Source organism: Macrobrachium rosenbergii, chromosome 32 (assembly GCF_040412425.1).
Source record: "Macrobrachium rosenbergii isolate ZJJX-2024 chromosome 32, ASM4041242v1, whole genome shotgun sequence".
NCBI classification, from domain to species: Eukaryota; Metazoa; Arthropoda; class Malacostraca; order Decapoda; family Palaemonidae; genus Macrobrachium; species Macrobrachium rosenbergii.
The window spans coordinates 13,325,789-13,335,970 of record NC_089772.1 but is presented as its reverse complement, the minus strand read 5'-3'; the positions used below and the strand labels follow the sequence as shown (position 1 = coordinate 13,335,970).

General features: G+C 39.9%; 1 long non-coding RNA gene across 1 annotated transcript; it reads left to right on the top strand.

The window, feature by feature from the left end:
• Positions 1 to 2,039: 2,039 nt before the first annotated feature.
• LOC136855722 (uncharacterized) lies at positions 2,040 to 10,111 on the top strand. Its single transcript, XR_010858110.1, has 3 exons — positions 2,040 to 2,131; positions 8,319 to 8,520; positions 9,778 to 10,111. It is a non-coding gene; the product is annotated as an uncharacterized lncRNA (long non-coding RNA).
• Positions 10,112 to 10,182: the final 71 nt, after the last annotated feature.

The window sequence follows — 10,182 nt, the reverse complement described above, 5'->3', positions numbered from 1 at the left end:
AGTATTTACTCTGGTGTCCAGTGTAAAACACAGGTGTTGTTTCCATTGAAAGTGCAATTCGGTGGTTCTAGAATTTCAACTGGAAATATGATTGTTCTTAGTTTGAAAAGTGTTGCTGAATCTCTTATTATATTGTGTCGTTTCCCAAAATATGAGAAATTTAACGTGAAGTTTGATTGATAGGTATATGGTTAGCTCTACTTTTCCAAGTGTTGGTTGGTGGTTGGAAGATTGTGTTTTTCACCTGGATTTCCAAGCGTTAGGGGGTTGGAAGATTGTGAATTTATCATGTGTTTCCAAGTGCTGGTTGGATGTTGAAAGATTGTGAATTTGTCCCGACTTTTCAAGTGTGTGTAGGTTGTTAAGATTGTAAATTTGTCCCGTGTTTCCAAGTACGTGTAGGTTGTGAAAGGTTGTGAATTTGTCCTGTCTTTCGAGGTATCTGTAGGTTGTTGAAAGATTGTGAATTTGTCTTTTCTTTCCAAGTGTGTGTAGGTTGTTGAAAGGTTGTGAATTTGTCCTTTCTTTCCAAGTGTGTAGGTTGTGAAAGATTGTGAATTTGTCCTTTCTTTCCAAGTGTGTAGGTTGTGAAAGATTGTGAATTTGTCCTGTCTTTCAAAGTGTGTGTAGGTTGTTGAAAGACTGTGAATTTCTGTCTTTCCAATTGTGTGTAGGTTGTTGAAAGGTTGTGAATTTGTCCTTTCTTTCCAAGTGTGTAGGTTGTTGAAAGACAGTGAATTTGTCCTTTCTTTCCAAGTGTGTAGGTTGTTGAAAGACAGTGAATTTGTCCTTTCTTTCCAAGTGTGTAGGTTGTTGAAAGACTGCGAATTTGTCCTTTCTTTCCAAGTGTTTGGTTGTTGAAAGACAGAATTTTTCCTCTTCTGGTATGACATATTGGATTCACCATACTTGTCTTGTATGCCTCCGTGATTGGCTTAATATACAAATAACCCAGTGTAAAAATTGTTATAGATGGGAGTGGTTATGTGAAATGGTATTTTAAGCTACTTACTTTATATTACTTCCCTTTGTGTATTGTGTTATTTTAAATGTTTCATTTCCTTCCAGTTAGGGAAAAAAAACCTCCGTAGGTGGTTTTGCTTTTCAGTGATACACACACGCACGCAATTAACCTTTGTGGATTGAGTTTTTAGTTTAATCGACAAATCCTTCCTCTCTCTCTCTCTCTCTCTCTCTCTCTCTCTCTCTCTCTCTCTCTCTCTCTCTCTCTCTCTCTCTCTCTCTCTCTCTCTCTCCAACAAGAATAACTTACGTAAAGTTTTTTTTAAGCTTTTCTGTAATATTTTGCAAGTTTCATGAATTTCATTCTGGTCTTTGCTGGTTTCAGTGCCTGTTGCCAAAGTACTTGAGTACATAATCTTGTATTCTAGAGTATCATTTGTATTGTGTGGTTGTCCTCTTACCTCATTGTTTGGACACCTTTATAAATTATTGTGGATCCTTTTTTTACTAAGCCAATCCGGGGTTCAGTGTTTAACTTCAGACTTATTCTGTTTGGTTTTCTCACTCCTTCGACTAAGGGAGCTTTTGTTTTGAACTCTCTTGCCTTCAAATTGCCATTTTTAAGTACAGTACCATAAATCACTTACTGTCAAGGGAATGTGACTGAATACCACTTAGTACAATGTGAAAAAATTCAGAGACGTGAAGGTTTAACTACCTCTGAAGGCAGCCAGCTCAGTTAGGCTACCAGAGAAAAAGTTGCATGGTGGTTTGAAAAAAAAAATATTGAGCTTTGTCTATTTTTCTTGAATAGAACATCTGGATATCCCAAGCCTGTAAAGATAAAAAAAGTAGAAATCATTTTATGTCCTCAAGTCACAGTAATTACGGTGTTAAAATACTTTGTTAATCACCCTTTGAGATGTGATAGAGTTAAAATAGGGATTCAGTTTTCTGAACCATTTTTCCACTGTTTTACCAGTGGACAAATAAGCCATATTTATCACCCCTCTCTAGTACTGTATGTGTATCAGAGATAACGCCAAGCTTTGATTTATAAAAATATTAAATTGATGCCAGGACTGATGATTTTTCTTATTTCACAGGTTCAAATGAAGGGGTGTCCACAATGCTCTCTAGTATGGAATCTTCAGTTTCTGAATTCAAGGTAAGTTTATCATCATGAGGTTTTGGGTAAAACTCGCCGGGTAAATTTATTTCAGGGAAGAATCTCGATAAATTGCATTTAGGGAAGAATCTCACGAACAGCATCGTCATTAGGTAATGAAATGTTTATATGGGGCTTCGATGTGATGAGGTTCACATGCTCCTAGAGTGCCACTATTTACAGAGTTCCACCTTGTTCCTTGTCTCAGCCTCTCCTGTCCTGTTTTCCAAGGGCATGTGTTCATTTGGCATCTCGACGTATATCCCACAGTGGCCCAGAGGGCAGGTTATCCACTACTCGACATGATTGAGAAGCATTTAATGACTTGTGATCCAGCGTTGGGTAAACTGTTACTCTTTGGGAAGCATGACCAGCTGCCTGCCCGATCAGTATCCTGATATTGCAAGGGCGACTTTTAAGTTTTTTTGAGTGGTCATAAAGTTCCTTTAAACAGAAATAGGTTAGGCTGTCTAGGTCACGTTGAAACTCTCCCAGACAGTTTGACATGAATTCCTGTAGCAGTTGGCTGCGCTTTAGTAGCCTTTTTGTGATGCTATTTATTCCAAGTTATACTTGCCTGCCTTCTGTGTGCTTTACTCTTACGACCAGTTATCTACCCTGAGTTTTGGTGGGTCCATAAACGCTGAACCGAGTATCGATTACTCTAAATGCGAGCGTATTATACTCCCTTCCTACGCCTTCTCCTCTTTGTCGTTTAATTTCTGTGCTTGCCTTCCGAGGTCTTTTATTACTCTTGCATTTCAAGTAGTTTCCGAGAGAGTAATGTTTCCTATATGGTTATACGTTGGTGGTGCTTGGGAAAAGAAGTTACTGTTTGTACTGCAAGTCTCAAGTTCACAGAGGCTGTACTTTACCTGCGCCATATGCATTGTCCATAGGCTAGAAATGGGAGGGCCCCGCCCAGTTTATTTTATTAGCTTCCCCAAAGTGACAATTGTTTGATCTTGACTAATTAGAGACCTGCATTCTTTTATATCTGCTCCACTTATTCCAAGTCAATTCACTTAAGTTAGGGTACTTCTTTGCCATCCATTCTAACCCGACATTGTTTGAATTAGTTCCAAAATTGTTAGTTTTCTCCCTGGCCTGTCGTAGGTTCAAAACTTCTTCATGGCCCCCAGTTGTGAACCATGCAATATAAATTTGCTTTTATGTCCCCCAGTGGTGAACTGTACAATGTTTTTAACTGTACAATGTTTGTTTTTGGCAGTTAACATAATTCTTTTGCTATCAAGCACAGCGCACACACACAACGCCCTACATCATTGAAACACACTGTTCTGTCCTCTTTCAAAGTCATTTGGGAAGTGCTGAATAATACGCTCCATTCTTTCTTGAGCTGTCAGCTGTGGTTATCCAAATGCCGTACCGTCTTCTGATTATGTCATATATCTCTGCTGCTTCTCTAAAAAAATAATTCTTCTATTCACACGCTTTCCTCAGATATGTGATGTATGAATTACAACATGCACTGTCATCCTACATCATGTTAAGTCCTCATGAGTTCGGGACATTCTCCGTAAAGGTCTGCTTCCTTCATATCCACTTGCCTCGGAAGTCAAACTCCCAGCTGCATTTATGCATTTGTGAGGGCAGCTGTACCTGGATATTTTCCCTTTTGTATAGTATAGTATAACATTTTCCAGAATAACGGTTTTAAAAATACACTTGTGGACTCTCTAAAGGCCCCCGTAGTGGTTAGTGCCGTCAGTGCACCTCATGCAGTGCACTGTAGGCATGGCTTTAGGTTCTGTGCAGCGTCCCTTCGCCCCCTAGCTGGAACCCCATTCATTCCTTTTACTGTACCTCCATTCGTGTTCTCCTTCTTCCCCCTCCCATCTCATAATTGTTCCATAGTGCAACTGCGAGGTTTTCCTGCAGTCACGTCTTTCAACAGATGATGGACTCCATGCTTACATTGTACTCAGACTTGGCTTTGCATTCCAAGGACACTTTTGTACTTGAACAGAAAACACCTACAGGAAGTACTGTATCATTCGTTTATAAATTTTGTGTTTATATGTTACAAAAAAATTCAGTAACTTGATGTGTACAAGTGGGTCATTGGTTTGTGTTCGCACTGCTTCTTTGGGTCCAAAGATTTTGTATTTTTACCAAGGAATAAGACATTACAGAATGTAGTCCATGGCTGCTCAAGTACAGTATCTGTTACAGTGATCTTGATCAGTTCAGGACAATCCAGTTTAACTTGGTATTTAGGTCTCTCTCTCTCTCTCTCTCTCTCTCTCTCTCTCTCTCTCTCTCTCTCTCTCTCTCTCTCTCTCTCTCTCTCTGTTTTTTTGCTATTCCCCGTGATTTTCTCTCCAACAATTTTAGGCGTTACCACACCTGCACACTATAAAGAAAACCCTTAAGGTACCGCAGTTCCTTTTTTAAATGGTTTAGGACCGTTTTGTGCTTTCTTAGGGGCACAGTTTTGTTACTCATAAGGTACTGAAGATAGTGTAAAAATATCCTAAGAACATTTTACTCCAAAATACATTCATTAGCCTGAATATGTCAAAGCCTTTGAATACTGTAGTAATTAAAAGTCTGTTAGGGGTAGAGTAGGCTGTGAAGTTTAGACATTTCAAATTCAAGTATTTTTTTCAGATTTTCTTGTGTAAAAGCCACACACACACTTGTAACTTTGTGAGAGAGTTTGGACCAGAATAAACTGTAGGAATTAAATTTTAAACAAACAAAAACTGAATGTAGTTTATTAACAGCTTAGTTATTCATATGACAGGATACAGATAAAAAATTAACTTTCCCTTACTCCAAATTAATCAAATTTTGTTATTGTCCTGATTCAGCTTTGAGTAATGGAATGTAGTCATTCTGAAATGTCTCCTACTGTGTTTTAAAGTGCACCAGTGCACTAAAAATTTACATAGCAGTTTCGTGTTTAAGGGGGTGAGTAACTCAAAATTACATACGTGTTCACACAGTAGGCTTGTTAGCCCACATACGAAAAGTTTAACAGCAGGAATATCCAACACACACAGGATACACCCATCACAAATAAATTGTTTCCAGCAACACAAGGAGTTTTGCAGCTTCTCATTGTCCCGAGCGCCTCCTCTTGCTCCTTTCCTCTGAAGGTAGGTAAGCCTGATCGTCCCTATTCTTATATTTTTTTGTTTTCCTTGACCATGTCCTTGACCATGTCCTTTTCCATTCCGAGTCCGGATGTTGTGCCCGAGCATCCGTTGCGCCAAAAGTCCGTCCTGAGGCAGGTCGTGCGTTTCTTGAGCAATTGGCTTGAAGCTCTCCGGCTTGCTAGGCCTGTCGAGAGCTTTTGGGACTGCTAATTTGTACCACCCAAACACTGTGAGTCACTCCCGGTTACGAAGGTCCCATCATTACCTCCAAACATGTCTTTGGTAGGTTTCAGGCATGTCTTTGGTAGGTTCCAAATGTAGAGTGAAATCTTTTCATCGATTGACTGAACAATAGAATAGTTTAAAGTTTATATAAGAGGCTTTTTTTCATGAGAGAGAGAGACCGATTTTTCAAAGAAAATTCTAGAAATAGAGAAATCTGTTCATCCATAAACAGAAAAGTCTCGAGTTTTCCATAGGAAGCTGGCTTTTGTGCGTGTGTGAGAGAGAGAGAGAGAGAGAGAGAGAGAGAGAGAGAGAGAGAGAGAGAGAGAGAGAGAGAGAGAGTAGAATATTTCAGCCCTGCTTTAAAGGTCAGTTACTCAGTGTGAGTCTAAGCAGTGAACACTGAGGAGAACAATTGGTGTTGTATAGGCCTGAGAGAAGAAACGACAAGAAACCCTGTATATTGATCACATGGTGATGATGCAGTTGCTGGTGGGACTGTAGAATTTGAGGCCAAAAGCTGTGTACTGCAGTTGCAGGTGGGACAGTAGAATTTGGGGTCAAAAGCTGTGTACTGCAGTTGCAGGTGGGACAGTAGAATTTGGGGTCAAAGCTGTGTACTGCAGTTGCAGGTGGGACATTAGAATTTGGGGTCAGAAGCTGTGTACTGCAGTTGCAGGTGGGACAGTAGAATTTGGGGTCAGAAGCTGTGTGCTGCAGTTGCAGGTGGGACAGTAGAATGTGGTGTCAGAAGCTGTGTACTGCAGTTGCAGGTGGGACAGTAGAATTTGGGGTCAAAAGCTGTGTACTGCAGTTGCAGGTGGGACAGTAGAATTTGGGGTCAAAAGCTGTGTACTGCAGTTGCAGGTGGGACATTAGAATTTGGGGTCAGAAGCTGTGTACTGCAGTTGCAGGTGGGACAGTAGAATTTGGGGTCAGAAGCTGTGTACTGCAGTTGCAGGTGGGACAGTAGAATGTGGGGTCAGAAGCTGTGTACTGCAGTTGCAGGTGGGACAGTAGAATTTGGGGTCAAAAGCTGTGTACTGCAGTTGCAGGTGGGACAGTAGAATTTGGGGTCAAAAGCTGTGTACTGCAGTTGCAGGTGGGACATTAGAATTTGGGGTCAGAAGCTGTGTACTGCAGTTGCAGGTGGGACAGTAGAATTTGGGGTCAGAAGCTGTGTACTGCAGTTGCAGGTGGGACAGTAGAATGTGGTGTCAGAAGCTGTGTACTGCAGTTGCAGGTGGGACAGTAGAATTTGGGGTCAGAAGCTGTGTACTGCAATTGCTGAGCAGTCAGTAAGCAAACAAAGTTCGCAATTAGGGGAGACTTCTGAAGTAATTGCTGAGCAACCAGTAACCAAAACAAAGTTCACAATTAGAGGAGACTTTAGAAGTAATTAAAGATAAAGGCTTTGATGCTACATTTGATGGGCAGTATTGGACAGTGGAATGGAAATGGAAGTCTAGTCCACCAGTTCTCACCAATGAAGTAGATTGCTGTGAAAAGAGTTTGCAGGGTGACAAGAAACAAGGTTTTGAAGACGACGTTGAGCGATGGGTCAGAGAAGGTATTTTAGTAACCTGGACAGATGTGAAAACGGGTATTATACCCTTGATAGTTGTTGAACAGCCTACCAAGAATAAAATAAAGACCCATACTAGATTTTAGAGAGCTGAATACTCATGCGAGTTGTCATACAGGGGATGAAATAACTGCTGTTTGCAATGAAACCCTTCGAGAATGGAGGCAAACAGAGATTGGAACCATTGTTGATCTAAAATCTGCTTATTTACAAATTAGAGTAGAGCTCTGGAAGTATCAGTTGGTGAATTATATAGGTAAAATATATTTGTCTGACAAGGCTAGGTTTTGGATTGAATTCAGCACCGAGAATAATGGCAAAAATTTTGAAAACTGTTTTAGGCTAAGCTCAAACGTATCTTTGATGGAACTAAGTCGTAAATTATTGATATTCGACTCGATAAGAGTAGAGTACCCTCGGGTGAACTTATAAAGCATTTAAATGACCATGGGTTAGTTACCAAAGCTCCTAAGCCCCTAGATGGTGGTGCTGCTTTGGGATTGAAACTGAAGAAGAATGAGCAGGGAGAATTGTTATTTTCTAGAGGTAATAAACTCCCAATTCTGGAAGTCTCAGCCCATCTTAGCCAAAGAGGATTATTTTCAGTATGTGGAAAGTTGGTAGGGCACTACCCAGTAGTTGGTTGGTTGCGGGTGGCATGTAGCTAAATTAAGATTACAGCAGGAGGTTCAGGATGGGAGGATTTTGTTGGTGCCCAGACAGTTACCTTGCAGGATGTGTTGAGGGTGAGACGGGATGATCCAGTTAGGGGAAAGTGGTATGTTCCTGGGGTTGTCAAGAGGAGAGCTTGGTGTGAGATCATGGGGGCGTGTGGTAGATTTTAGAATTATTGTCATGGCAGCTGGTTCTTTCTGGCAACCCTGCTGGGTATGTGTGGTGGCAGCCTTAGATGGGGAGGTTAGCAGGTGAGTGGGTCTGTCGAAATTTTGATTTCATGGGGGGGTTTGGTAGGTTGTGGGTGCGCTCTCAGGGTATTGTGGCGGCTTCTCTAATTTGTTGTGAAGTTAGTTGTGTTGCCATTCTTCTATCGTAATGAAGGAGCAGCTTAAAAAATAAAGCACTAAAATGAATATGCCTTAAATATGGTTTTAAGCTTGATATATAAATGCAAAATCTGTCTATTATATCTGATAATCTTTTCTACCCGTTCATATATCAATATTCCTCAGTGAATTTCACCTGTAATAAATTCTTCCAGTGACCTCTTGTGCCTCCTCTTCGTACATTTCAGACATGCTCTTCCCAAGAGAGGTTTCTCCAGAGCCTGCTAAGACGAGTATGCCATTCCCGAGTGGTTTTTTTCAAGCACCACCCAAGTTACGATCCAAAAGATGGCGCCAACGTAGTATGGCGCAGCTTTTCCTGAACCTCGGGTCCTTAGGAGCCATCTGCCGTTAACATTCATGCCTCCTGCAATGCTTGAGGAAGCCAAGGTAAAATCTATAGCACTGTTTGGTAACTTAAATGATTAGATTGTCTTTTATCCTGCATGAGACAATGGTCCCCAGTGCATAATCTAAGATTTCGCAGTCTTTATTTAAAACGCCATAATTTCTCCTGTTGTGAGGGCAAGCTTCTCAGCAACTAATCTTTTTTTTATAACTCCTTGATAATCAAGTATTATATATGCCTATAAAGTTCGAATTTATCTCGATAATTTATGACTGCATACGTGTTTTGCAATAAATGCAACAAACATAAAATTTACTGTGAAAGTTTACAGAAGAGACTTAAGATTATCTTCCCAGTAATATTAAAATATGGCTCGAGAAAAGTGGTAAAGTGGTAATCATTGTCTCTGGACTTTTAATATTCAGTATTAACCAACTTCTAGTGTTGCTCTCGTCTTTGCTTTTTAATAAAATTGTGTGTCAGATTCAGTGTTAATTGAACTGAAAATGTTTTGACATATATTAAGTAGTTTTTCCAACAGGAATCTTCGTAGTACAGTAGTTTGTATTTCTCATTATTTCCTTTGATCAGCCTCTAGGATATCCGCTCTTTCAAGGATACTATTCAACTGTCCCTAATTATACCAATATGTTGCTGTGTCCTTGGTCTTTCCTACTGAGATCAGTCTCTCTCTCTCTCTCTCTCTCTCTCTCTCTCTCTCTCTCTCTCTCTCTCTCTCTCTCTCTCTCTCTCTCTCTCTCTCTGGAAGATGCAAAATATACCGGAAGATGCGTTAGCAATTCTCTGGTAGACATCAAAGGTGCCTCACACTGAGGGACCTCCTGGGGCAACCCGAACGAACTGTAAGGTCTAAGGTAAGGTAAGGCCTTGCTATTTCAAATACACTAACACTTCTCCTTAATTATGCAAAAACCAAGTTTATAATCTTGGTCTTTCCTATGAAAATCGGCCATTTTTTTTTTTTGCAAAAGTCTCTCTCTCTAGAAATCTATACTTTTAAGACATTGAACTGTCAGTAATTATACCAAAATGTTGCTGTATTCTTGGTCTGTCCTTTGAAAATCACAACTCTATCTTTTCCTTTTTCCTTCCTTTGTATTGCTTCTTATGATATATTTTCCTTTGAAGTAAGGAAAACCACTAAAGAGAATACAAATTACATTTGAAATCAGTCCATCTCTCTCCCCCCCCCCCTTTTATGTACCTTCAGTATTTATAAAAGTCTCGAGCAGTTGTATTTATTTGTGGGTAGTAATGCAAATATATCTCTTCCATAGATTGTTCCTGATGATTCATCCCCAAGAGAGGAACTCAGATATCAAGGAGGCAATAGGATCGCCAGTAACCTGTTCCTGATGATTCATCCCCAAGAGAGGAACTCAGATATCAAGGAGGCAATAGGATCGCCAGTAACCTGTTCCTGATGATTCATCCCAAAGAGAGAAGATGAACTCAGGTGACAGCAAGATATCTAGGAGAGGCAATATAAATAGGATCACCGGTAACCTTTAAAACCGAAATAAGTTGCTGGTAATCCAGAGCAGTTAATATATTTTCGGGATGAAAATATTTCTGGACGCCTCTACGTATATATATATAAACTTTTTTTTTTTTTTTTTTTTTTTTTTTGTAAAAATTTTTTTGTATATATTTTGTATAAATTTTTGTATAATTACTTTTCT